General features: G+C 40.8%; 1 protein-coding gene across 1 annotated transcript in view; it reads right to left on the reverse strand.

The window, feature by feature from the left end:
• LOC308282464 (CSC1-like protein 2) overlaps nt 1–23,089 on the reverse strand; it is a gene marked incomplete at its 3' end in the record, with an annotated part of 134,469 nt that extends 111,380 nt beyond the window's left edge. The window contains exon 1 of the mRNA XM_080722810.1: nt 22,558–23,089. The remainder of the gene's footprint in view (nt 1–22,557) is intronic.
• Nucleotides 23,090–23,469: the final 380 nt, after the last annotated feature.

The following is a 23,469-nucleotide window of genomic DNA, read 5'->3' on the forward strand; positions in this document are numbered from 1 at the left end:
ACTAAATCGCGGAGGCAACAGTCTGGCCACGCGAGACTAGTTCAACACTAACTCTGGGGGAGACTAGGTCAACACCAGGCCCGGATTTATATGACATGAGGCCCCTGGGCAAGGGGAAATAAAGAGGCCCTCGTGCACGCGCACCTCCGGTCCACCTGACCACACCGTGACCTCACCTCCGGACCGGCCCGTGCATAATGTGACTGTGTGCAGAGGCGTAATTTGACCAATATCTAGGGTGTTGCAAGGAATTAAGTGTGTGCACCCGCCCGTGCGAATATCTTTGGGTTCTACCTGTTTTTGGGTGCTTTTTATATCAATTTCGGGTGTTTATTCCCCACACAACAGTCTAACAAGGAGCTGCAGATAGATGTTACTATTTATTTAGCATGCAGTGAAACACACACACACACACACACACGGATACAGAATTGGAGTTTGCGTGCATGTGTGTAGCCTATGTGTGTGGAAAGTACCGGATACATTTGGGCGGGCGTTAGACTGCACTAAGCTTTCAGAGCAGCTACATGCAGTGCGGCCAGCAGAGCAGAAGCTCTCAATAATAAAAAAAAATGTACTGTAACTAAACACAAATATCACTTTATTATACTTTAAAATGTCATCATTAAATTAACTCATTCAGGGTCTTTTCAAAATGGCTTCCAAGTTCCACACCGCCTCCCTCTCCATAGACTTCCATGTAATTCTTAGTGCACGGATCATGCACGCCCATGCCTAGATCATGCACCACATGTGTGCACACTGTTCACAGCTTTCAAACAAAAAGATCCGAATGGAAATCCGTTCAGGCATTCATGAGCTAGCAGCCATTATGTTTTCTTGAAATGTAAACAAACATGGCTGCCATGTTTGAAAGATGGGGTTGGTATGGGGGTTAAACATGGAATTTCGCGATTGCGATCATGCCTACTACATTTTTTGGGGTCAAAAAACTATTTTCTTTTTTAGGCCCCCCTCCCCTGAGGCCCCCGGGCGCGTGCCCACCCTCGCCCAATGGTAAGTCCGGCCCTGGTCAACACTAACTCTGGGTTAGTGTAACTAACTGAACGTGAGACTAGGTCAACACTAACTCTGGGTTAGTGTAACTAACTGAACGTGAGACTAGGTCAACACTAACTCTGGGTTAGTGTAACTAACTGAACGTGAGACTAGGTCAACACTAACTCTGGGTTAGTGTAACTAACTGAACGTGAGACTAGGTCAACACTAACTCTGGGTTAGTGTAACTAACTGAACGTGAGACTAGGTCAACACTAACTCTGGGTTAGTGTAACTAACTGAACGTGAGACTAGGTCAACACTAACTCTGGGGGAGACTAGGTCAACACTAACTCTGGGGGAGACTAGGTCAACACTAACTCTGGGGGAGACTAGGTCAACACTAACTCTGGGGGAGACTAGGTCAACACTAACTCTGGGGGAGCCTGGGATCGAACTGGGAACCCGTCGTGCTCTGAGCCTCTGCCAGGGCAACCCGGGGAGGAGAGGGTTGGCAGCCCCAACCGATGAACCCAACGAACTCATTGAATGGAGTACAAAGGACCCCAATGGAAACAAGCCATACAGTGCTTTCTTGGGTTTAAAATCCTCTCAGCAGGCCTTGTATTGAACTGTGCTTTCCTGTTTCCTGTTTTTGGAGCCGTGTGCAGAGCACATGGGCTCCCTCTGAGTGGCAATGTGTGTCCTGTCTCACCAGTGAGAACTGTCCCGTTGAGTTCGAACAGTACCTTTTATGACCACACATGTTAACTCTCCTACTGCCAGATTATTTATTTATTTATTGGGTCTGGCGCCATCAAAAAGCGGCTTACCTTGGCGACGTTATAGTAGATAGACAGACAGACATTTATTTATTTATTTTTATTTTTTTTGGTTGTGCAATAGTGCACTTTGGTCTGCCAGGCAGCAGAGGGCGGCGTCATGCGAGAATGAATGTGAATTTGCCTGTTATGTGTTGAAGAAGAAGAAGACCAGTCACTGGCCACAGAGCCTTACAGCCGGAGGAAATCAACAAGGAAGTGAATTGTTCTCCGTTGATCTAACGCATAATGGATTTTTTACACCATCACCGCGGAAAATGTGTTTACAGTAGACGGCCGCGCGACCCCTCATCAGCTTACAGTCATCAGACGAACGAACCGAACGAGCGCCGTATTGGCATCGAGGTTCTGTAAAAAATGGGGCGAACGTTAACGTTCAAAGCGTGGGAAGAGTTAAGGGAGGGGCGCTGTTTTCAGGCCAGGCACACACACGCACACACACACACAGGGGGGAACACATAGAATCAAAAACATAGATCTGGAAGTGCTCAATTTCACGGCTCCACTTCGAACCAAGGTTTGATTTTTATCTGCGAACTGCTAATAAAGTATTCATTCAATCAATCAATCAATCAATCAATCAATCAATCAATCAATCAATCAAAGATACAGACTGTGGTAGGGTTTAGAATGAGATGTTTCCTGGTCAGCATAAAACGACCACACAATGCACAGAGGTCACTTCAGGTCAGAGGGAGGAGGAGCCAGCAGGCTGGAGGAAACACACAGAACCGTCTAGAGCAGGGTTTCCCAAACCTTTTTCTCAGGCCAACCCCACTTTTTTTTTCATCCGAGGCACCCCTACATTATATCGTCGTTGTCGGGTGGAAACCTTTTATGTCCAAAACCTTCTCTTTTTGTGTTATTATTTTAAAAACGATTTAAAATAGTGAAAATGGTCGATCTACAAGCACAGAACGCCGTTGTGTGCTTGTAGATCTGCTATTTTCACTACTTGTGTGACACTTTTGTATGATGAAGTAGGGCTTTTATTTGAACCAAAAACATACACATTTGAAACTTGGAGATGCAAGGTTTTTGCCTGACAGTGACGATATTCATCATTTTCACTCCCAGCACCTTATATTTATAGCATATTTTAGCGATTATGTTGTGAGGAAAACGTTGAGATAATAGCCATTTTGGTTAGAACTGACTGAAAATAACTTTGTACTTCAAGTTTAAAATTATACTAAATATTTTTCAAGTGTCCAAATAAATTCCAAATCAAATGATCTCGCGGCACCCCTGGACTGCCGTCACGGCACCCCAGGGTGCCCCGTCACCCACTTTGAAAACCCCTGCTCTAACACCGGCTGCACCTGAGACCCTTAGGGCATTGGTTCTCAACCTGTGGCCCGGCAGCAGGAGGGGGACGGCTGGGGCCGAGCCCCATCACGCAGACCCCCAGTTAAAATAGGATTATTTTGGGGGTCCACGGCCTGCCTTAGAGGACAGCGGGGGCAGTGGTGGAAAAGTACTGCCATTTCTTACTTGACATCTAAAAACATCTGCTAATATTTTTTTTTATACTTTTTATTGCAATGATTTCAATTCATAATTCACATTTTATGTCCATAGTTGCAATAATTTTCTTTTCTTTTTTTTACATCTTTTTTGAACACGTGCAAAAACCCACCACCTACATAACACAATGAAAATACATGAAATGAAATAAAAATAAAATAAAGAGGGTTTTTAAAAAAAATACAACATAAAAATGGACCGCCACCAAAAGAAGAGGGGTTATGTGGGCATGTTATCCTTATTTAAAAGATAAGCGGCCCACCTTTTTTCAAAAACGTTTTCCTTACCATTAATTTTATATGTCACCTTCTCCATAGAGTACATGTCCTCCATTTTTTTCCAACCATATATCCACCCTGGGAGGTTCCAAACTTTTCCAACCCCTTGATATTTGTTTGAGTGCTGTAATTCTCAAAATCCAAAAGAGATATAAATCTCTGCTCTGCAGACTTTGGGGACGTGTTCCCAGAAGTATATTGTGGTTTTGTACATTTAAAACTCTCCCAAATATTTGTTCTATTATTTGTGTCACTCTTGACCAGAAAGTTTGTATTTTGGGACATGTGAAAAAAATATGGGTGTGATCCACATAGCTCTAAGCTCTCCCCACATTCCCTCCAGCAACCGGAGTTTGAGTGGTACTTAGATATTGCCAGAGGTGTTTGAAAGTACCTTATATTGATTTTCCAGGCATAATCCTGCCAAAAAGGTGATCTTAAGTTAAAAATGTCTTTGAAACTCTGATTCCACTCATTTCCATTCATAGTAATTCTCAGTTCTTTATCCCACTTATCCTTAACACTCAGGACGCCACCATTCACTTACGCTTTATTTTGAAGAGCCCCGGAAGCTCCGTGCGTGTGCACGTGGGTGTACACTGACGATCCAGGAAGGAGATCTGTTTGTTTACAAACGGTCGCGAAAACTAAAATCCTAACCGGGGCCGACCATCACGGCATAGTGTCGCCGTGAAGACAAGCTGATCTCGGCCTCCTCGGCGTTATTTGCACCTTATTTCGAGATAAAGCCGTTTTTATGTTTCAGTATAGAATAGGAGTCAATGGATAATGGCCGCTCTCGTTTGCTTCTGGCTGCGTTGCGTCATGACGTATGCAGTTTTTTCTTTCACCAGCACCCGTAGCAAGCGTCTGAGAACGTGTTTGGCTACCGAGAGCAGCCAAACTGTTAATGTGGAGTAAATCTTCGGATTTGATTTCCTGAAATATTTGATAAAGTTGTCCAATTGTATTTCTATAATCATTTCTTTGATGTGATTTTATTATATATCTCAGGAGAGGGTGAAGGTTTCCAAGAGTTCTGATTTTAAGGCGGTCTTTTAGGTAGCTCCTCACTTGCAAATATCGATGAAAGTGATTTCTAGAAATTCCATATTGATCTACTAAATATTCAAAAGAGACCACCTCTTCTTCCTTGTACATTTGATAGAATCTTGTGAGACCTTTCCCTTCCCATATCTTAAAGACTTGATCCATAGTATTCGGAGTGAAATCTGAGTCACGTGACATTTCTCTCAACAAAGTCATTTCTTGTTCTTTGAGTTTACTTATTTTACATATTGTTTTCCAAATTTTAAAAGTATTGTGTATAGAGTGGTTGAATGTTTTAATCTGTGCTTTATTGAAAGCTGTAAATATCAAAGTACTAAGTGATCCAACCGATTTAGTTTCCATGAGCTTCCATTTAGGGTTCGTTTTATTATTCGTCCATGTCAATATAGATTTAATCTGTGCTGCATAGTATTATCTGCTAATATTTTGATCATGTCATTATGGGAAACGCACAATAAGCCAATCAAATTCATTTACTTTAATTACTGTACAATTTCTCCCCTCGCCCGCAGCCCGCACCAACTTCCTCACACTAAACTAGGAAGTGACTAGGAACTAACCCTAACCCAAACCCTACACAGAAATGTCTTTTATAGATAATCTGTAATCTGTGTATATTAAGGCTGGGCAATATATCGAAAATGTATCGCTAGTATCGAGGTATCAACATTTGAGTTTTATATATCGACAAAGATGGCTTGAAATGAGGAATTGGTGTATGTGTCAAATGAATTAACAGACACACTATGCAACAGTATATATACATATATATATATATATATATATATACATATACATATATATATATATGTATATGTATATGTATATGTATATATATACACTATGCATGCACGTAGCACATGCACACAAGCAGTCCATCTGTAACCAGGTGTGGTTATTTCAATAAAACCATTGTTGGAAAATGGAAATAAGGCATTTAATGTCTTTATTCTATGTGTACTGTGCAGTGTGCATGCATGGATATGCTATTCATTATCTGGTTTATTCTATGTGTACTGTGCAGTGTGCATGCATGGATATGCTGTTCATTATCTGGGTTATTCTATGTGTACTGTGCAGTGTGCATGCATGGATATGTATTCATTATCTGGTTTATTCTATGTGTACTGTGCAGTGTGCATGCATGGATATGTATTCATTATCTGGGTTAGGCAGGCAGTGGACCTAAAGCAGAAAAACATTAAAAACCATATAATGCAATTGTTTTTACTAATAGTGAGTCGATATTGAGGTATTCAACAACGTTATCGAATATCTAGGTTTTTCCTAATATTACCCTAGCCTGACTGCAAGCGTCCAGACTCATCACTACGTTTCACTTCGGGAGAGAGTCTGAAACTGGGGACGGAGATTCTACTTCGCCGGGGGCGGGGTAAAGCCTATTGACGTCACCCACACACACACACACACAAACACACACACATACACACACACACACGCTTAGAGCCTCCGACGGCGACGTGGCGTGTCATTGCAAAAATACGTTATTTCTCATAACATATTATATGACTGCATGTTTACGTTTGTGCAAAATGGTATTAAAACGTAATGAAACGGCACTATTATATAGTTTATTAAAAGAATTTGAGTCGAGTCTGACTCCGCCATGACAGTTTTCACGGACCAATCAGAGTCCACTAGACTCTCACGTGGGCAGAGGACACCAATCAGAGTCCACTAGTGAGTCTCACGTGGGCCTACACTGCTCTGACGTGGGCAGAAGAGCTCTGTTTGGAGGGGGCTGGGACCGGAGCAGCCAAACCACGTGCCCCAAGCATACAACCCTGATTGGCCCATTCAATGCGCCCGCTCTTTGGGCGCGCTTGAAATAGATTAAAATATCTCCGGGTTCAGTCCACACTACACACCACCCACCAGCAGGGGGTGGTGATGTGCGGACTGAAGTATCAGGCTAATATTACCCAGCCTTAGTGTAAATACAAATTATATTTCCACACAAATGTCTTTGTTGCAATAAAAACATTGTTCAAGTGAATGTTTGTTTATGCTTATTTATTGAAATGGTGGAATGTAGCCTATATATATTTAGCCAACTTTATAACCGAAAATAGACGATTTTTCGCGGTGCCGCGGATTTGTGCTCCCCCTAGTGGGGACAGAGTTAGGCGCCGGTGATGGCTCTATTCCTCTTCCCTTTCTTGAAAACCCATAGCAGGTTGATGATACATACAGAGCTGTGTTGTTGTTGTCTCTCGTCGTTTAACCCTGGCCTAAAAGCCTCTCTGATGGAAAAAAAAATCACACCCGTGTGAAGTGGAGCTGTGTGTGTGTGTGTGTGTGTGTGTGTGTGTGTGTGTGTGTGTGTGTGTGTGTGTGTGTGTGTGTGTGTGTGGGATCATGTGTACCGATTTTTGTGACATTTGAAGAAAATATGTAGGAAAAGGAGCAAAAAGTGTGTTTTGGAGAAAATTCAAGATGGCGGAAAATCTATCATGGCGCAAATGGGCGTGGCCTATAGGGGGAGATGCGTCATGACCCAAGGAATCCAGGGAAAAAATATTTTTAATTTTCCGACCTACGGTTCAAGAGTTACAGGCCAAAACGTAAAGTGGGGTGTTATGGCGCCACCATGCGGCCAAATGACACAATTATTTTTTATTTAATCCTTGAAATCATTATGAACCTCCTCTCCAAGTCTTGAAACTCTAGCCCCTATGGTTTGCGAGAGACAAATAATTGAATGTGAGTTTTTGCGATTCCCATTATAAGTCAATGGGGAAAATTAATTCACTAATAAATTAATATCAATTAAACTATTGAACCTTTCTCTTAGCAAGTTACTAGCCCACGATTCCCGAGTAAGCCGGTCAATTTGACATATGGCGCGAGTGTGTGGTGGCAAAACTGTGGGACTAGTAGCGTGCCGAAGTTTAGGAAGTTCAGGCTACATACAGACACACACACACACAGACAGACACACAGACAGACCCACACGGCCACGTATAGGGAGCCTGTGCTTCACACAGCTCCAACAACAACAGACACTTAAAGCAATTGGACTGAATTAAATTAAATGCAAGTCTCTCCACTCTAACAGTTAACATTCTAAACCTCAGTGGAACAGACATCGATCCATTCCAGAGGAGCTGTGCTGTTATGTAACTGATGGATGGTTAATTCCACTGAAAACTAACTGACAGTTAATTCCACTTGAAGAAGGAAAACTAACTGATGGATGTTAATTCCACTGAAAACTAACTGCCAGTTAATTCCACTTGAAGAAGGAAAACTAACTGATGGATGTTAATTCCACTGAAAACTAACTGCCGTTTAAAGGAGTAGTTAACCCTCAAAATGACTATTTTTACTAAACTAACTGACATTTAATTCCACTTGAAGCAGGAGGAGGCTGTGATGTTTACACAGAATACTGCAGTTGGATCCACCCACTGGTTTCCAGTGTCCCATGAGCGTGTATCTATTCTGCATCTAGCTTCAGGCAAGACCCACATTCTGACTGACATTTTTTAACTGAATGTATGAATGCCCCATTTCCCATGATGGTGCCACCAGCTCTGCTGACAGCTGGGCGCGTAGCAACGCTTCACATGTCCAAACAGATTCTCTCTGTGTGTGTGTGTGTGTGTGTGTGTGTGTGTGTGTGTGTGTGTGTGTGTGTGTGTGTGTGTGTGTGTGTGTGTGTGTGTGTGTGTGTGTGTGTGTGTGTGTGTGTGTGGACACAAACCACATTAAACCAACAAGCTCACAGCGGAAAGTGTGACTCTTACAACGTGTGTGTGTGTGTGTGTGTGTGTGTCACACGGTGGTGCAGAAGGCCAGATAGATTCCAGTGCAGTGACAACAACGACCCTCAAACAGATGCTCTGCTCTGACTCTGACCTGCATGTCATGATGCTTAAACTGCTCTGACTCTGACCTGCATGTCATGATGCTTAAACTGCTCTGACTCTGATCCTAATCGGAGGCCTAAGGGATTTTTCGTGTGTTTTGTTCATTTGTTCACATGCCTTGGGCTACAAATGGCCCCAGAAAACACCCACAAAACTGATGAAACAGATGAAAAGTGATGACTCATCACTTTTCATCACTAAACCATCGTTTTCTGTGGCCATTTGTAGCCCAATGAATGTTTTTTGTGCAAAACAAATGCGTGCAATGGATTCAGCATCATGACAAACCCCTAGTTACTCCCCTCACATCCTATTTAAATACCCAGAAAAAATGTCTTTCTGGGTATTTTCCTCCTGTATAAAAAGTCGATGGGAGCCCAACTTGATTTGGCCGCTGTGGCGACCCTGAAGGTCGCAGACTCGGGTGCCCTAGCAAAATCATTAGAGCAAGCCCTGGGATACATCTGTGCAACATTTGGAGCTTTTCGACTGATAAGCACGAAATGACCTTTCTATCTCCCTAAGGCCCCTGACTATCTATGTCATGCTTAGAGGAAGACCTCAGCTTCACAGAACTGCTCCTCACTAATAAGATGACAAGATGACACATTATGGTCTCCAAATACTACAAGAGTTTGTGCACCACCAGATCTTATGATGGATCGCTATTCGCTACCCTGCTGTGCGCTGATTTTCAAACATGATGTTAGATATTTTCTACCGCCGGGTGGCTCGTAAAAAGGGTTGTAAAAAAGCCTATTAACATATCAGCCAGGCACTTTAACACTACGCGTCGTGACTCTCGTGAGCAATCTTGCTCCTCAAATGCCACAGCGTTGCGCAGAAACTCTTGTATTCTGTGGAGGCCCAAAGCCCCTTCTCCACAACAGTGCCGAACCAGAACTAGAACCAGAACTTTCCAGAACCAAGAACTTTCCAGAACCTGTGAATTTCCGGGACCAACTTCTGCTTACGTTTCCATAAAACCAGAACTAACCGGGAAGGACCCAAAATAAGAGCAGCAGCACTGCTGGCCCCGCCCACAGGTTCCCACAACTCTAGTTTAGTTCTACCTCAGGAGCTAAGAAAGGTTCACACAACTCTAGTTTAGTTCTTCCTCAGGAGCTAAGAAAGGTTCACACAACTCTAGTTTAGTTCTACCTCAGGAGCTAAGAAAGGTTCACACAACTCTAGTTTAGTTCTACCTCAGGAGCAGGAGCTAAACATGAAGGTATGGTCAGTGTAACACACTATAAACTTGAGCTAAGAAAGGTTCCCACAACTCTAGTTTAGTTCTTCCTCAGGAGCAGGAGCTAAACATGAAGGTATGGTCAGTGTAACACACTATAAACATGAGCTAAGAAAGGTTCACACAACTCTAGTTTAGTTCTACCTCAGGAGCTAAGAAAGGTTCACACAACTCTAGTTTAGTTCTACCTCAGGAGCTAAGAAAGGTTCACACAACTCTAGTTTAGTTCTTCCTCAGGAGCAGGAGCTAAACATGAAGGTATGGTCAGTGTAACGCACTATAAACATGAGCTAAGAAAGGTTCCCAGAACCTGGTCTGAACCTGGGCTCTGAGCTGTGGAAACACAACCACAACAACAGGTTCAGGTTCTGGAAGGTTCTGGTTCCTCCTCGTAATGGAAAAGGGACTTTTGGCTCAGCAACAAACAGAAGCTAACAGAAGCTAACAGAAGCTAACAGAAGCTAACAGAAGTGGGTGGACAGTTCAGAGTTCAGAACACACAGGGATCTATTTTCTTCCAAGCCTCAGCCCAATAGTCCACTTGCCAGAATCTGAACCCTGGCATATTGAGTACACCAAGGTTTTATGTTAGAAATGTTGAGTATGGGTTCCCAGCATTTAGAAACTGCCGGATGCTAACTTGCATATGTTGAGCAATTTTCATAATTTGCATAATTCGATTTATTTAGCATAATCCCCCATAATAATGGATAATATGTCAAAAACTGATCGGCTGATTTGAACAATATTGGAGTGGTTTTGGGGGTAATTGAGAATGCTGAATCCATTCAACATGTCTATTCAACATATGCAAGTTAGCATCCGGCAGTTTCTACATGCTGGGGACCCTTACTCAACATTTCTAACATAAACCCTTGGTGTACTCAATATGTCCGGGTTCACAATGGGGCTCTATGGGCTGGCAAATAGACTACAAGGGCCAAATCATGTCTAGGGTACCAAGCCGAGGGCCACAACATAGCAGGGGCCGACGGTGGCGTTCCCGCTACTCCAGTGACAGTTCAGATATCGTCGTTGTCGGGTGAAAATCTTGTATGTCCAAAACCGTTCATTTTGCATTTATCATTTTAAAAATGATTTAAACTAGTGGAAACAGCCGATCTACAAGCACACAACGCCTCGCACCGCAAGGCGTTGTGTGCTTGTAGATCTGCTGTTTTCACTACTTTTGTGCGACAGCCTTGTTTGATGAAGCAGAGCTTTACTTTGCGAAAGAACGTACAGTACACATTTTGAGATACGGGTTTTCCACCCGACAACGACGATATACTAGTGTTGTTGCTGCTCTTATACCACCATTATTACTGGGGTTGGTGGGGGCCTGACAGTAGCCCCCCGCGGGCCGCAAATGGCCCGCGGGCCGCCTATTGGGGAACTCTGCCATAGCCCCTTTCCCTAAACCTTTTTGCCATTTTTTACTATTTTGATTTTTTTTTTTGAACATTTCAAAAAGCTGATCTACAAGCTCACAACGTGTCGATGTCGATCGGGTATTTGAAGTATTTTAAAATGTTTTTAAAAATAGTAAAACATGGCAAAGACGTTTAGGAGTAAGGGGTACGGCCTGGACTCTCTCCTACCAATGACATCATCCATGGAGATTCCAAGCTAACAGAAACGCCAGGTCGTTCTCTTGGGGAGAACCAAGAACCCCCTGTTAATAACCTAACCCTAACCCTAACCCTGTTAATGAACTCTAGAACCACCTGTTAATGAACTCTAGAACAATACCATTACTATCCTGTTAATGAACTCTAGAACAATACCATTACTATCACATACTACATAACCCTAACCCTAACGCCAGGTCGTTCTCTTGGGGAGAACCAAGAACCCCCTGAACACACACTCTAGAACAATACCATTACTATCAGAGAACCAAGAACCCCCTTAATGAACTCTAGAACAATACCATTACTATCCTGTTAATGAACTCTAGAACAATACCATTACTATCAGAGAACCAATAACCCCCTTAATGAACTCTAGAACAAAACCATTACTATCAGAGAACCAAGAACCCCCTGTTAATAACCTAACCCTAACCCTAACCCTGTTAATGAACTCTAGAACAATACCATTACTATCATTACTATAACCCTAACCCTAACCCTAACCCTGTTAATGAACTCTAGAACAATACCATTACTATCCTGTTAATGAACTCTAGAACAATACCATTACTATCCTGTTAATGAACTCTAGAACAATACCATTACTATCCTGTTAATGAACTCTAGAACAATACCATTACTATCCTGTTAATGAACTCTAGAACAATACCATTACTATCCTGTTAATGAACTCTAGAACAATACCATTACTATCAGAGAACCAAGAACCCCCTGTTAATGAACTCTAGAACAATACCATTACTATCAGAGAACCAAGAACCCCCTGTTAATGAACTCTAGAACAATACCATTACTATCATTACTATAACCCTAACCCTAACGCCAGGTCGTTCTCTTGGGGAGAACCAAGAACCCCCTGTTAATGAACACACACTCTAGAACAATACCATTACTATCCTGTTAATGAACACACACTCTAGAACAATACCATTACTATCACGGCCGGGCTACACCAAAAAATGCGCGCATACGCGCGTCCTGCCGTGAAGACGCTCGCGTATGCGTAAACACTCCAGGCTACACCAAGGAGGGAGTATGGAAGACCAGATAGTCTGTGTACAAAACGCATACGCGTGCTTAAAAAATAGAACCGATCCTATTTTTAGGGAATGCGTATCCGTGGTTCGTGCTATCCGTACGCCTGGTGTAGCCGGCTGAATTGATTTACATTGGATCTATCCAAAACGCGCATACGCGCGCACGCCCCGCATACGCACTGACGCACGGAACACGGCTTGGTGTAGCCCGGCCGTCAGACTATACTGCAAGTTAATTTCCAGCCAATTAAAAACATCACCACATCACTAGTACATTCAGAGCGTTAACCCTCCACCTAAAATATATTACAATAGTTCAGGAGCAGGGACCCCTGTCAGCTGAGAGAGAGACAGAGAAAGAGAGAGAGAGACAGAGAGAGAGAGACAGAGAGAGAGACAGAGAGAGAGAGAGAGAGACAGAGAGACAGAGACAGAGACAGAGAGAGAGACAGAGAGAGAGAGACAGAGAGACAGAGACAGAGAGAGAGAGAGATAGTATAAAAGTGTATTACATATACAGCGGTCTTCTGTCCCTTCATGTTGGGATGATTTATTTATTTATTTCACAGAGCAGCATCTTCATAAGAGGATTAAGTTGCAATGATTTTTTCTTATCAATGTCCCGCAATGCCATGGTCTCCATAGACTTCCATGTAATTTATAGTGCACGGATCATGCACGCCCATGCCTAGATGATGCACCACGTGTGTGCACACTGATCACAGCTTTCAAACAAAAAAGTCCGCTTGGAAATCCGTTCAGGCATTCATGATTTACTAGCCATTATGTTTTCTTCAGATGTAGACAAACATGGCTGCCGTGTTTGAAAGAATGGGTTGGTATGGGGGTCAAACATGTAATTTCGCGATCGCGATCATGCCTAACACATTTCTGGAGGTCCAAAAAATATTTTTGAAAAAAAAAAAATGAAAAAAAAAATAAATAAAAAAAAAACTTTTCAAACTCTGGAAACTCTGGGTTGGCACCAGATGTGTTAAAACCAAGGTCTGGCCAATAGAACACATAACACACTATTAATACGAAGGTATGGTCAATGTAACACATTACACACTATTAACACGAAGGTATGGTCAATGTAACACATTACACACTATTAACATGAAGGTATGGTCAATAGAACACATTAAACACTATAAACATGAAGGTATGGTCAATGTAACACATTACACACTATAAACATGAAGGTATGGTCAATAGAACACATTACACACTATAAACATGAAGGTATGGTCAATGTAACACATTACACACTATAAACATGAAGGTATGGTCAACACATTACACACTATAAACATGAAGGTATGGTCAATAGAACACATTACACACTATAAACATAAAGGTATGGTCAATAGAACACATTACACACTATAAACATGAAGGTATGGTCAATAGAACACATTACACACTATAAACATGAAGGTACGGTCAACACATTACACACTATAAACATGAAGGTATGGTCAATAGAACACATTACACACTATAAACATAAAGGTATGGTCAATAGAACACATTACACACTATAAACATGAAGGTATGGTCAATAGAACACATTACACACTATAAACATGAAGGTACGGTCAACACATTATACACTATAAACATGAAGGCATGGTCAATGTAACACATTACACAATATAAACATGAAGGTATGGTCAATGGAACACATTACACACTATAAACATGAAGGTATGGTCAATGTAACACATTACACACTATAAACATGAAGGTATGGTCAACACATTACACACTATAAACATGAAGGTATGGTCAACACATTACACACTATAAACATAAAGGTATGGTCAATAGAACACATTACACACTATAAACATGAAGGTATGGTCAATGTAACACATTACACACTATAAACATGAAGGTATGGTCAACACATTACACACTATAAACATGAAGGTATGGTCAATGGAACACATTACACACTATAAACATGAAGGTATGGTCAATGTAACACATTACACACTATAAACATGAAGGTATGGTCAATGTAACACATTACACACTATAAACATGAAGGTATGGTCAACACATTACACACTATAAACATGAAGGTATGGTCAATGTAACACATTACACACTATAAACATGAAGGTATGGTCAACACATTACACACTATAAACATGAAGGTATGGTCAACACATTACACACTATAAACATGAAGGTATGGTCAACACATTACACACTATAAACATGAAGGTATGGTCAATGGAACACATTACACACTATAAACATGAAGGTATGGTCAATGTAACACATTACACACTATAAACATGAAGGTATGGTCAACACATTACACACTATAAACATGTAAACAAACATGGCTGCCGTGTTTGAAAGAATGGGTTGGTATGGGGGTCAAACATGCAATTTCGCGATCGCGATCATGCCTAACACATTTCTGGAGGTCCAAAAAATATTTTTGAAAAAAAAGAAATGAAAAAAATAAATAAATAAATAAACTTTTCAAACTCTGGAAACTCGGGGTTGGCACCAGATGTGTTAAAACCAAGGTCTGGCCAATAGAACACATAACACACTATTAACACGAAGGTATGGTCAATGTAACACATTACACACTATTAACATGAAGGTATGGTCAATAGAACACATTAAACACTATAAACATGAAGGTATGGTCAATGTAACACATTACACACTATAAACATGAAGGTATGGTCAATAGAACACATTACACACTATAAACATGAAGGTATGGTCAACACATTACACACTATAAACATGAAGGTATGGTCAATAGAACACATTACACACTATAAACATGAAGGTATGGTCAATGTAACACATTACACACTATAAACATTAAGGTATGGTCAACACATTACACACTATAATGCTTTTTTTCCCCTTCTTTTTGGACATTGACACAGGATTATGGAATATATCCTTACATTGCAAAGGTAATCAGCACCATCTGTATTCTGTAGGCTGCCACTAAGTAGACTGCCTGCTACTTGCTAATGTTTACTTTAGTCACAGGACCAGAGCATCATGCTGTGCAGTGCCATAGACACAATTGGCATAAAACCAGTATTTATGTCAGTGACCTGCCGGTCACCGATGCGGCCGGTTTGATATCATACCTGCCGATTTATGATATTGGCCGATTCCGATGTCCATCCCTAGATGATAGTTCAACATAATGCATTACCAATGTTACATTAGAAAGAGCCAGTAGGATATTAAACATGGTTTTATTTATGAGCACAGCAGAGACTGGCAGAGGGCCTGGTGAGGATCAGAGTGTTCTCTGTGTGTGTGTGTGTGTGTGTGTGTGTGTGTGTGTGTGTGTGTGTGTGTGTGTGTGTGTGTGTGTGTGTGTGTGTGTGTGTGTGTGTTGTGTGTTGTGTGTGTGCGTGTGTGTGTGCGTGTGTGTTCCCATGAAGGCAGAGAGAGAACACATGGTACCAGGCCAGTCTGTCACTGACACACTGAGACACACTGCTGCTGTTTGCTACATAAAGCCTCTAGTCTGTACCCATGTAGGCCTGCTCCAAAACCCTCTATAACTGTATATTATAACATGTAGGCCTCTGTACCCAACATGTAGGCCTCTGTACCTCTAGTCTATACCCATGTAGGCCTGCTCCAAAACCCTCTAGACCAGGGGTCTTCAAAGTGGGTGACGGGGCACCCTGGGGTGACGGGGCACCCTGGGGTGCCGCAACGGCTGTCCAGGGGGGCTGCAAGATCATTTGATAATATTTGGAATTTATTTGGACACTTATTTAGATGATGAATACAAAACGAACGGTTTTGGACATACAAGGTTTCCACCCGACAACGACGATATGCTATAAATATAAGGTGCTGGGAGTGAAAATTATAATGTAGGGGTGCCTCGGATTAAAAATATATTTATGGGGTGACCTGAGACAAAAAAAGTTTGGGAACCCCTGGTCTATACCCTGTATATAATAACATGTAGGCCTACAAAACGCCAAAATGCAATTACAGTACATGTATCTGACACATATATTAATTATAAGAAAGGTGTAGCACTGTTTACACAATGCTGTACCTCCAACTGTATATATGTTCTGTTTACACAATGCTGTACCTCCAACTGTATGTTCTGTTTACACAATGCTGTACCTCCAACTGTATATATGTTCTGTTTACACAATGCTGTACCTCCAACTGTATATATGTTCTGTTTACACAATGCTGTACCTCCAACTGTATATATGTTCCGTTTACACAATGCTGTACCTCCAACTGTATGTTCTGTTTACACAATGCTGTACCTCCAACTGTATATATGTTCTGTTTACACAATGCTGTACCTCCAACTGTATATATGTTCTGTTTACACAATGCTGTACCTCCAACTGTATATGTTCTGTTACACAATGCTGTACCTCCAACTGTATATGTTCTGTTTACACAATGCTGTACCTCCAACTGTATATGTTCTGTTTACACAATGCTGTACCTCTAACTGTATATATGTTCTGTTTACACAATGCTGTACCTCCAACTGTATATATGTTCTGTTTACACAATGCTGTACCTCCAACTGTATATATGTTCTGTTTACACAATACTGTACCTCCAACTGTATATGGTCTGTCTTCTGTTTACACAATGCTGTACCTCCAACTGTATATATGTTCTGTTTACACAATGCTGTACCTCCAACTGTATATATGTTCTGTTTACACAATGCTGTACCTCCAACTGTATATATGTTCTGTTTACACAATGCTGTACCTCCAACTGTATATGTTCTGTTTACACAATGCTGTACCTCCAACTGTATATATGTTCTGTTTACACAATGCTGTACCTCCAACTGTATATATGTTCTGTTTACACAATGCTGTACCTCCAACTGTATATATGTTCTGTTTACACAATGCTGTACCTCCAACTGTATATATGTTCTGTTTACACAATGCTGTACCTCCAACTGTATATGTTGTTTACACAATGCTGTACGTCCAACTGTATATATGTTCTGTTTACACAATGCTGTACCTCCAACTCTATATTTTATGTTCCCCATTTCAACTGTGTTCATTTTATTTTGACACTTGCTTTGGCAATGTCAACAGTATGTTTTCTCATGCCAATAAAGCTCCTTTGAATTGAATTGAATTGTATTGAATTGAATTGAATTGAATTGAATTGAATTGAATTGAATTGAATTGAATTGAATTGAATTGAACTGAACTGAACTGAACTGAACTGAACTGAACTGAAATGAAATGAAATGAAATGAAATGAAATGAATTGAGAGGTGACATTAATGTCACATTGGCCAGTCTGTCACACTGAGAGAAAGACACTGCAAATGACTGCTGCTACTGTTCCAAAAGCCTCTGTAGGCCTACTGTAGATACAGCATCTAGATACAACATGTAGGCCTACTGTAGATACAGCATCTAGATACAACATGTAGGCCTACTGTAGATACATCTAGATACAACATGTAGGCCTACTGTAGATACATCTAGATACAACATGTAGGCCTACTAGATAGTAGATACATCTAGATACAACATGTAGGCCTACTGTAGATACAACATCTAGATACAACATGTACAACATGTAGGCCTACTAGATAGTAGATATGTTACAGTATGTTTGGGTAACTCAGATGGTAAGAGTAAGAGCGCTTGTTTTGTCGTTCACCACACACTAATCACCACCAGATGGCGACGACAGCCCATAGACAGCCATTCACTAGTGCAGGCGCTGACGTCACTCGTTTGCGACTCTCTTTCTTTATTTACTAGCCTAGCTGGGCGGTGTTTAGCCATTAGCTTAGCCATTAGCTTACTATGAGCGTTTATCGTGGGCTTATAAATATAACGATTGCATTCACCACGGCTTCGTAACTTGCGCGGCACTCCGCCGGCCGCGCGGCCCTGGCCCGCTCTTCGCGGCCACTCGCGCCTGCGGCGCTCGGGGGCGAAGAGCAGGACCAAGGTCCGCTTGCCTTCGCGCCGCTTGCAATGTCGTGGACAATCGAGCGGCTCCGCCTGGAGGACGTTGTTGTGGCGACCGCTTGCTCCGCCCCGTGCGGCACCACGAGTGCTCCGTTTCTCGACCGTCCTGTTTCTCTAACAAACCGTGACATATACATCTAGATACAACATGTAGGCCTGTTCCAAAACCTTCTGTAGGCCTACTGTAGATACAACATCTAGATACAACATGTAGGCCTGTTCTAAACCCTTCTGTAGGCCTACTGTAGATACAACATCTAGATACAACATGTAGGCCTACTGTAGATACAACATCTAGATACAACATGTAGGCCTGCTAGATAGTAGATACATCTAAATACAACATGTAGGCCTACTGTAGATACAACATCTAGATACAACATGTAGGCCTACTGTAGATACAACATCTAGATACAACATGTAGGCCTACTGTAGATACAACATCTAGATACAACGTAGGCCTACTGTAGATACAACATCTAGATACAACATGTAGGCCTACTGTAGATACAACATCTAGATACAACGTAGGCCTACTGTAGATACAACATCTAGATACAACATGTAGGCCTACTGTAGATACAACATCTAGATACAACATGTAGGCCTGCTAGATAGTAGATACATACATCTAAATACAACATGTAGGCCTACTGTAGATACAACATCTAGATACAACATGTAGGCCTACTGTAGATACAACATCTAGATACAACGTAGGCCTACTGTAGATACAACATCTAGATACAACATGTAGGCCTACTGTAGATACAACATCTAGATACAACATGTAGGCCTACTGTAGATACAACATCTAGATACAACATGTAGGCCTACTGTAGATACAACATCTAGATACAACATGTAGGCCTACTAGATAGTAGATACATCTAGATACAACATGTAGGCCTACTGTAGATACAACATGTAGGCCTACATAACAGCAACATGTTACCAACTCTGTTTACACAATGCTGAACCCCCTCCAACTGTAGTCCTAGATCCACCCTGTTTTTTTTTTACACTTGCATTGACAATGTAAATGTTTTCTCATGCCAATAAAGCTCCTTTGAATTGAATAGAATTGAATTGTGTCACATTGGCCAGTCTGACGCTGAGAGGTGACATTACTGTCACATTGATTGGCCCACATAGAGAGAGAGAGGAGAGAGAGAGAGAGAGAGAGAGAGAGAGAGAGAGAGAGAGAGAGAGAGAGAGAGAGAGAGAGCTAATAGTCCTTGCAAAAAGAAGAATCAGAATAAACCAGGACCCATCATCACCATCATCTTCATCATCATCTTCATCATCTAGATCAGTTTGTCCTTAAACATCAACACAAAGACATGTTGTCCTCCTGACAACCACACACACACACACACACACACACACACACACACACATGCAGCTGCATGCTCTGCTGTGTGTGTGCGCGCGCGCGTGTCAGCCTGTGTTCTTATTTCTCTGACGCACTTGGAGAAGCGCCGCCACTAGAAATAAGAGCTCTGATAACAACTGAAAACAGTCAAACGGTGCTTTAATGGCTCGTTTTAAGAGCTCTATAATAGAAGATGTGTAATGATGATCATTAATAATAAACACCATGAAGCTCTATAATAGAAGATGTGTAATGATGATCATTAATAATAAACACCATGAAGCTCTATAATAGAAGATGTGTAATGATGATCATTAATAATAAACACCATGAAGCTCTATAATAGAAGATGTGTAATGATGATCATTAATAATAAACACCATGAAGCTCTATAATAGAAGATGTGTAATGATGATCATTAATAATAAACACCATGAAGCTCTATAATATAATATGTGTAATGATGATCATTAATAATAAACAACATGAAGCTCTATAATATAATATGTGTAATGATGATCATTAATAATAAACAACATGAAGCTCTATAATATAATATGTGTAATGATGATCATTAATAATAAACACCATGAAGCTCTATAATAGAAGATGTGTAATGATGATCATTAATAATAAACACCATGAAGCTCTATAATATAATATGTGTAATGATGATCATTAATAATAAACAACATGAAGCTCTATAATATAATATGTGTAATGATGATCATTAATAATAAACAACATGAAGCTCTATAATATAATATGTGTAATGATGATCATTAATAATAAACACCATGAAGCTCTATAATATAATATGTGTAATGATGATCATTAATAATAAACACCATGAAGCTCTATAATAGAAGATGTGTAATGATGATCATTAATAATAAACAACATGAAGCTCTATAATAGAAGATGTGTAATGATGATCATTAATAATAAACACCATGAAGCTCTATAATAGAAGATGTGTAATGATGATCATTAATAATAAACACCATGAAGCTCTATAATAGAAGATGTGTAATGATGATCATTAATAATAAACAACATGAAGCTCTATAATAGAAGATGTGTAATGATGATCATTAATAATAAACACCATGAAGCTCTATAATAGAAGATGTGTAATGATGATCATTAATAATAAACACCATGAAGCTCTATAATAGAAGATGTGTAATGATGATCATTAATAATAAACACCATGAAGCTCTATAATATAATATGTGTAATGATGATCATTAATAATAAACACCATGAAGCTCTATAATAGAATATGTGTAATGATGATCATTAATAATAAACAACATGAAGCTCTATAATAGAAGATGTGTAATGATGATCATTAATAATAAACAACATGAAGCTCTATAATAGAAGATGTGTAATGATGATCATTAATAATAAACACCATGAAGCTCTATAATATAATATGTGTAATGATGATCATTAATAATAAACACCATGAAGCTCTATAATATAATATGTGTAATGATGATCATTAATAATAAACAACATGAAGCTCTATAATAGAAGATGTGTAATGATGATCATTAATAATAAACAACATGAAGCTCTATAATAGAAGATGTGTAATGATGATCATTAATAATAAACACCATGAAGCTCTATAATATAATATGTGTAATGATGATCATTAATAATAAACACCATGAAGCTCTATAATAGAATATGTGTAATGATGATCATTAATAATAAACAACATGAAGCTCTATAATAGAAGATGTGTAATGATGATCATTAATAATAAACACCATGAAGCTCTATAATATAATATGTGTAATGATGATCATTAATAATAAACACCATGAAGCTCTATAATAGAATATGTGTAATGATGATCATTAATAATAAACAACATGAAGCTCTATAATATAATATGTGTAATGATGATCATTAATAATAAACAACATGAAGCTCTATAATATAATATGTGTAATGATGATCATTAATAATAAACAACATGAAGCTCTATAATATAATATGTGTAATGATGATCATTAATAATAAACAACATGAAGCTCTATAATAGAAGATGTGTAATGATGATCATTAATAATAAACACCATGAAGCTCTATAATAGAATATGTGTAATGATGATCATTAATAATAAACACCATGAAGCTCTATAATAGAAGATGTGTAATGATGATCATTAATAATAAACACCATGAAGCTCTATAATAGAATATGTGTAATGATGATCATTAATAATAAACACCATGAAGCTCTATATATCTGACAGTTACAGTAATATGGAAGTGACCGTTACTTACTGTACCCTAAGCTAATGTAAGGAGCGATACACTAATGGGGATGACCGTTACTGTATCATAAGGAAGGAATGTTACAGTAATGAATGAATGTATTTCTGCATGGTTTTTACCAACAACATAACAGCACATTCTGTCCCTCAACACCACGGTTCATTCTGTCCCTCAACCACAACCACGGTTCATTCTGTCCCTTTACCACCACGGTTCATTCTGTCCCTTTACCACCATGGTTCATTCTGTCCCTTTACCACCACGGTTCATTCTGTCCCTTTAACACCACGGTTCATTCTGTCCGTTCATTCTTTGCACCAACCTGTCAATCCGAGCAGGATTTCTTCTGCTCCTTTTCTGTCGCTGTCAGCCAGCGAGGAAATCCTCCTCCCAACAGCCTGCTGCGTGGCAAGGCAATGCAATGTAAAGTAATGTAATGTAATGTAATGTAATGTAATGTAATCCAAGGCAAGGCAATCCAATGAAAGGCAATCCAAGGCAATGCGAGGCGAGGCGAGGCGAGGCGAGGCGAGGCTTGGCCCCCCGACCCACAGCAAAGCCCCGCTCAGTGCAGAAGAGCCGACGAGAAATAAATCCTCACAAATGAAATAATCCACTGGTGGTGAGTTGAGCGGCGCTGGGCTCGATGGCAGGCCATGAGATCACCAAGGATCACCGCACTCAGCGGGGGTAGGGTGGACCAGAGCCCCGCAGATCACCGCACACAGCGGGGGTAGGGTGGACCAGAGCCCCGCAGATCACCGCACACATGCGGTGCTTGCTTCAAGGTTCTCCCGGCGGAGGAGCCGTCATGTCCCGCTGCCACAAAGAGCAGAGCCCGGCGGCCTGTCCTTCTGATCCTCCAGATGGATACACTGTAGCCGCTACAGCACACCGTGCATGTGTGTGTGTGCGTGTGACAGGCTGACACTGGGAGCTGGGATAGTGTAAAATGGACGCAGACTCCTCTCTCCTCTCTCTCTCTCTCTCTCTCTGTGTAGTGAAGTGTCTAGGTCTCTCTCCCCTCTCTCCCCTCTCTCTCAGTGTAGTGTGAATGTCTCTCTCCCCTCTCTCTCTCAGTGTAGTGTGAGTGTCTCTCTCCCCTCTCTCTCTCAGTGTAGTGTGAGTGTCTCTCTCCCCGCTCCGGGAATAGCATCAGAACAGCCGGCGGCTGGTACAGGCAGAGCAGACACAGGGTAGCGCTGTTGCCTTGACTCGTTGCTGCTGGGAAGGT

This window comes from Nannobrachium achirus, assembly GCF_963921795.1.
Source record: "Nannobrachium achirus genome assembly, chromosome: 3".
Lineage (NCBI taxonomy): Eukaryota > Metazoa > Chordata > Actinopteri > Myctophiformes > Myctophidae > Nannobrachium > Nannobrachium achirus.